The 6,000-nt window shown below is 42.4% G+C and overlaps 1 protein-coding gene across 4 annotated transcripts in view; it reads right to left on the minus strand.

The window, feature by feature from the left end:
* LOC115788366 (CMP-N-acetylneuraminate-beta-galactosamide-alpha-2,3-sialyltransferase 1-like) overlaps positions 1–5,702 on the minus strand; it is a 91,869-nt gene extending 86,167 nt beyond the window's left edge. For all 4 annotated transcript variants that reach the window (XR_004020584.1, XR_004020583.1, XR_004020582.1 and 1 more), the window contains exon 1: positions 5,510–5,702. The gene's annotated coding sequence lies outside the window, so the exon portion shown is untranslated. The remainder of the gene's footprint in view (positions 1–5,509) is intronic.
* Positions 5,703–6,000: the final 298 nt, after the last annotated feature.

Consider the following 6,000-nt stretch of genomic DNA (forward strand, 5'->3'; position numbering starts at 1 on the left):
ATAAAGTTCTATAAAGTAAACGGTGCACAGTGTGTTGGACCAGAGTACCAGGTGTAGTCTTAAGGTGGAGGTAACTATTTGCGGTATAATTGCAAGCTGTTGGCCTACGTCCACCAACATTTCCCAGTCCAGTGCAGCTTCCATCTGTCCATTCCTGGTCTTTGTTGGAATTCTCTGCTGTCCTTGTTCCCCTTCACAGATGACGGATACTGAGGGGACTGTTGTAGGTGTTCTAGGGTGAATGGTGTTGGTGACTTTTCTTTCGCCTCGATAGAAGTTTATCACTTTGTTGTACCTCCAAGTGTGTCTTCTCTGGGAGAGGCTCGATTTGCAGCCAGTGAGGATGTGCCTGAGTGTTGCTGGAGCTGAACACAGTGGGCATGCAGGATCTTCACCCAACGACTGGTGGAGATTTGTAGGAGAGGAAAGAATATCATATGCTGCTCTAAGCAGGAAGCTAATTCTACCTGCCTTCATTTCCCACAGGTCCTTCCAACTTATCTTTCTTTTTTCCACGCTTTCCCACTTTATCCACTGCCCCCGAGGAGCTTGTGAGACAGCCTTTGCATGTCTTGCGGCCTCATATACTCATATATATGTAAAAAAACATCTAAAATTAAAACATATATTCATTGTACTTCACTGTAAAATATAAGTTAGGGTTGGCGTAGCAAAAATGTCTCCTTTTCACTCCAGTGGTCCAACTTGTATTGTAATAAGCTGCTCATTATGAACTTAAATCTCAAATTTGGCTTATCTCAGGTATTTTAAGTGCTCTGGCAGTTAAGCAAAGAGGAGTATTTACATTTTCCCCTACTCATTATTCCTGAAATGACCTCCAGAGCAAAGTAAAGCTACAGTGGGTCCAGTCAAGGAGAAGTCCTTTCCACTGAGCAGAGCTACAGAGTTGCAGAGCTGCTGTTTTTCTTAGTATGTTTAATTAATGAAGTGTTATTAACGGTGGTTGCAGCGGAGCATTAGGGGAAGCAATGATTCCACTGTCAGTAATTATAGCAGTGATAGGCCTGTTTATTATAATTAGTCTTCATATGGCAGTAATTTGGTGTTTTTGTTATTCTTTATGGTTTGTTGGCTTATATATATTAAATGGACATTTGCAACTTAGTTAAGATTAATTATTGTTAATGCTTAATTGTTAATGACACATATCCTGCACATCCTGTTAACAAATCACTTTCTCACTGATGATGTACTTTATATAATATACTGTATATGCAGAATATGCAGGCTATTATCATGAAGCACATGCTCCCAAAGCTCTGCGCCTAAACACAACATTTCCTGGAAAAATGAACAGCAAAACAACAATTCAAACAGATCCACGTCATCCCCAGCTCTGTTGTACAGCATTAACAGTTTTGCCTACGGCTGCAAACACGACACCGCTCCAAAGCGTTTTTTTTTTTTTTAGCGCTTCTTCTATTGCTCCATCCATCAAGATACAGCATATTGTCTAAATCCGCTTTACATCTCAAATTCCCATTGTGATCAAAGAACAAAGGCACGACACATTTGGGAATTACTGTGAACCCTAGATGCTGGAACTGCAAGACAAAACAAAGCTTCTGACTTTATGGTACACAAAGACAAAGGTCTTTTGTCCTCGGAGCATAGCAACACTAGGCACATATTACCAAAGGTTTGCTTGAGTCATACAGAGGTCACACCTGCTTGGCCTTTTGAATGCACATTTTGATTGGGCCTTATGATTCCCATGCATTTGGACCAGTTAGTCAAGATTAATGGGGGTCACGGATAGATTTTCTCTCACTGCAGAGACACAATAAGACTTTCAATCACATGTGGAAAAAAAATCTCACACTATTCCAGCTTACTCTGCGAGTTCCTGGTGTGAGTTTCCAATGTGTTGTGAAAAGCAGATGCATTATCTCTTCATAAAATCACCGCCTTTTCTCCACAGTTCCCAGCTCCATGTTATAACTGCACTGAATTAAAAAAAAAAAATAGTAAAAAATATCACTTTAATTGATTTTAACATTCATATCTCTTTGTGAAGAGCAAAATAGACTTAATTACACTATTGTTTTCTTATCTGCTCTTTTCTCTGTGGACAGAACCTTTACGATGTCAGCTATTGTTCAGTCACAGGCTGAACTTTTTTTTTTTTCACACACAACACAGGTAAACAAACCCTGCACAGGCTGTGCCGAGTGATGATGTGCTGCCACCTCACATCCCCTGAAGTGTTAGAAATCTGAAACAAAGAGGCGTGATGTGTGACGACGTGTGTATCAAAAGATTACACTAATTTCTCAGAACCCTTCTTTCATGCTATCTTCAAAAAAGGCTTGTTTAGCTGCGTAGCATGAAATAACCTTTTGCGGCTGTTTTTCAACTCCGCCATTTCAGCAAAGTTGTTCGCCTCTCTTCTATCTCCCTCAGTCTTCGCTGTCTGCCTTCATTTAAGAGGCCACAGCCACATAATGCCGAGGCCAGCGGCTTTGCTGGGAGCACCTGGTGAGTTAAAGGCTAGGCCAGGTGGTACACAGCTTTGACTGCCAATTAGTGCGGTGACCATGTGAGAGCTGCCCGAGATAACTTCTAATTAACAATGGACCTCTGAGGCATAACAATTAGCCTTTCCTTCAAATAAATCCACAAAAAAAAAAGGATCCACATGCCAAGCCCACCGACTAAATGATTTTGTGCTTTTTGCTGGCAAATAAAACCTTAATGAAGACAAAATAGCAGTTAAAATTATGCAGAAAGTAGCAACAATGACAGTCTGTGTATCATACTGACTTATTGATACATATTGTATCAGTAAATCTCTGGTTAAAGAAGAGAATGAATGCATTTTCCCTGGCAAGGTCATGCTTAAGGGCTGTCAACAGCACTATAAGCAGAATGAAAGGTACCAAAGATGCTTCACATTGATGATGACACTGAAGTAGAGATGCACGCTCACAGACTAACTGATCGTACCAGAAAATGATTAGACAGCACTGGGACAATTTGTGGAGAACAGCTCTGGCTGACAATGGCATGATGAAAGTCAAGGACGGTGCATGCGTGTCCATCAGAAAGAAAATAAAAATGGAGGAAAAACTCCAGAGGATGCCATTGTGATATGGAGATGTATGGTTATGTTGCTGGGAGAAAACATCTGCTGCGCGATACAGTATGGCTTTACATAATGCATCAGCTGTGGGTTCCTTTCCTCTGCTCCTCCGAAGGCACCTGCCAATAAGCATTATCAAACAAGCAGTTGCAGATAAAAAGCCACGCGGTAATTTGACAAGCCTAATTGCAGGACTGATGTGCAGTCTCGATGTTGTTGATTGCACTCGGGAAGGATTATGATAGCAATCACAGGACGGCTTGTCTTTGTTGCCGCATTCAAATTGTCATTTAGTAATCGCCTGTGATTAAAACCTCAGAGAGAGGGAAACTGTAGCCGAGATGTAGTAAGATGCTGTTGAGCAAATGCTCGCATACAGTAAGCTACTGTACAATGTATTCTCCACATGTGCCCAGAGTATAAGAAGCCTTATCCCCAAGAATGGTGCTGAGGTGTTTCTTGGAAAATAGCCAGAACTCTTAAGTGGAAACAGAGGGCAAATCAAAACGCCAGGGAGAAGTCCAAGGGGAATACTTTGAAGGAAAAAGACTGTGTGACAGAGCACAGAGGCCTGAACAAAAGACACTAACTATTAGTGAAATATCCTTGTACAGGCTGCGGATGCGTGTGGACCACCACCCCGGGGACTGGAAACATTTTTTTGCTGTTGCTGCTGCTGCACTCATGGTCCCAGACCTTGCTCTAAAGCTGTGTACTTAAAAGGCCTGATTGGGTTTGTGGTGAGCCACGGGGATTCCTCTGTCTGGAGTGGAGAGTCTGAATGCCAGAGCTGAATAACTGATTACAGTAAAGCCTCCACTGACTTAGCTCAGCCTTCACACCATGGCAGCTTAAGACTAGAGGAAATACCTTGCAGGAAAGATCTAAAAACAACTGGAAGTTGGATTGTTAGAGGAACTCGCTCAAACTTTGAATGAGCTGTTAGGCGCCCTCGTGGAATGCTATACGTTTCTGCTCGCCATGGCGTGCTTTGAAGTAGAAAGAGCTGCACACGACTGCGGCTGCAGTGTCGTCAGACTTTTGCTTGCAGCACGTCTTCATCTGGCTGGCAGCTGGTGAGAGCTGCCATGATTCACTGTGACTCATTGCCTCTTCCATGCACCATTGTTGAAAGGAGCTCACAAAGGACTTTTCATTCTGAAGAATCACACCTTCTCCTAAATTAAAACGTATATAGAGATGAGAAGGTCTACACCGAGAGCTGTCTGAAGTACATATTATCAGGATAACACACATTTCTCTCAAAACAGCTCCTCTATCTTACACGGTGTAACAAATGGCAATTGCTTATGGCAACCACATTTTCCAAATGTAATTGGGTTCCTTGATAACAGATGCCACCAAAGCAGCTCATCTCCATCTCTGCCACCCTCCTTTCTAAATACTGCAGCACGGTCCCCCAAGGTCACGCCATCCAGTCTGATTGGAGACGTGATGGGGAACTGGCTGAGCTAATGTGTTCTACTTGCCATTATTTATAATGGCAAGGAGAGGTTTCAGTAGAAAATTAACCAGCGTGCTGCAGACACCTTCATTAGTAAATGAGGCAACATCTCATACAAAATACTGATCATTAAAAAACTCATAAACCTGGAGTTTACTAACACTGGGATATTACAGTCAATGAAAGCCGTAGTGATTAATGTTTACAACAAATTGGAAGGATTTCTGACAGTGAACATTGTTGTTTTAACTTAATGAGGTTGCTTCCAGCACCTCCAGACAACTACTGATACGTGCTCAGTACAGATATTTCCCGTTAAGCACTAGTGCTGTATATTCAACAGTTACACTCAGCACAGTGAACGGTATATAGAGCAATTCTCTCTCTTTTCAAATCAATAAAGAGAAGGCTGGATGGAATAATATTCTCATATGTAAGTAAAGTCCTTTTAGTCAATTTTCTCTTAAGTCTCCCATCAAACAACATAGATCCAAGAACTCCAATCCAGTCCTCAATGAGAACAAGTTGTTTTTTTTTTTGTTTGTTTTTTTTTTCTTGAAATCAAAAATGACTCTACAGTGTGAGATTTTGGCTAAAAACATTCACCCATTAAGAGAAATTCGCACAAACACGTGGATAAAAGCACTGCATTAAATGTGAATTTTAAACCACTAAATGTGCATGGTTTATTTGAAAAGCATGCGAGTTTCTCAACAACGAAAGCATGCTTTCTTTTATCTTAGCGAGCCGTGTTTTGAACATTTGCTCAGATTTTTGCAGCGGAAAGTTGCAGCGCAACACCTGGTCAGCCGCACTTTAACACTTTAAGTCTGCGTTAAAGGTCAGGCAGAGGCACTGAGCTTAAAAGCTATAATCACAGTATAACGCGACATTGCTGCAATCTATGGAGTTAAATCCATGTGCTGTGTTTCCATACTCACCTAAAGTCAGTCCCGAGCTGCGAGTGGAATCTCGTTATTTCCGCGCGGAGCGGCGGCAGCAGCATCAGCTCCACGAAGAACGAAATAATGCAAATCAGCCCAAGCCACAGCTTGAAGGCTCCAATTTAAGGGGGGGACAGAAAAAGCTCCAAACTGGCAACCTTGCACCGCTGCCTGTTTGAATGTGACAGCGCCGGGAGGAGGTTTACTCCCCTCCTCCTGGAACAAGCGGCAAATCCCTGCGTTGTTTTTTTTTTTTCTTTCTTTTTTAAATTTCTTTTCGCGGAGGAGGAAGGCTGGGAGCACATTCCTCTCGTATACGGATACACGCTACTCGCTCCCAGGCAGTGAGGAGCATGCATTTTAATTCCTGAGCGCTGACCATGAGGGGCACAGCACTGCTACGCCCCTCAGCATCCTCACTCGCACACACTTCCATGGATTTTTTTTTTTTTTTCCTCCTTTGGCGTGTGTGACCGGGTCCTGATGTT

The sequence above is a fragment of the Archocentrus centrarchus genome, chromosome 11 (assembly GCF_007364275.1).
Source record: "Archocentrus centrarchus isolate MPI-CPG fArcCen1 chromosome 11, fArcCen1, whole genome shotgun sequence".
Classification (NCBI taxonomy): Eukaryota; Metazoa; Chordata; class Actinopteri; order Cichliformes; family Cichlidae; genus Archocentrus; species Archocentrus centrarchus.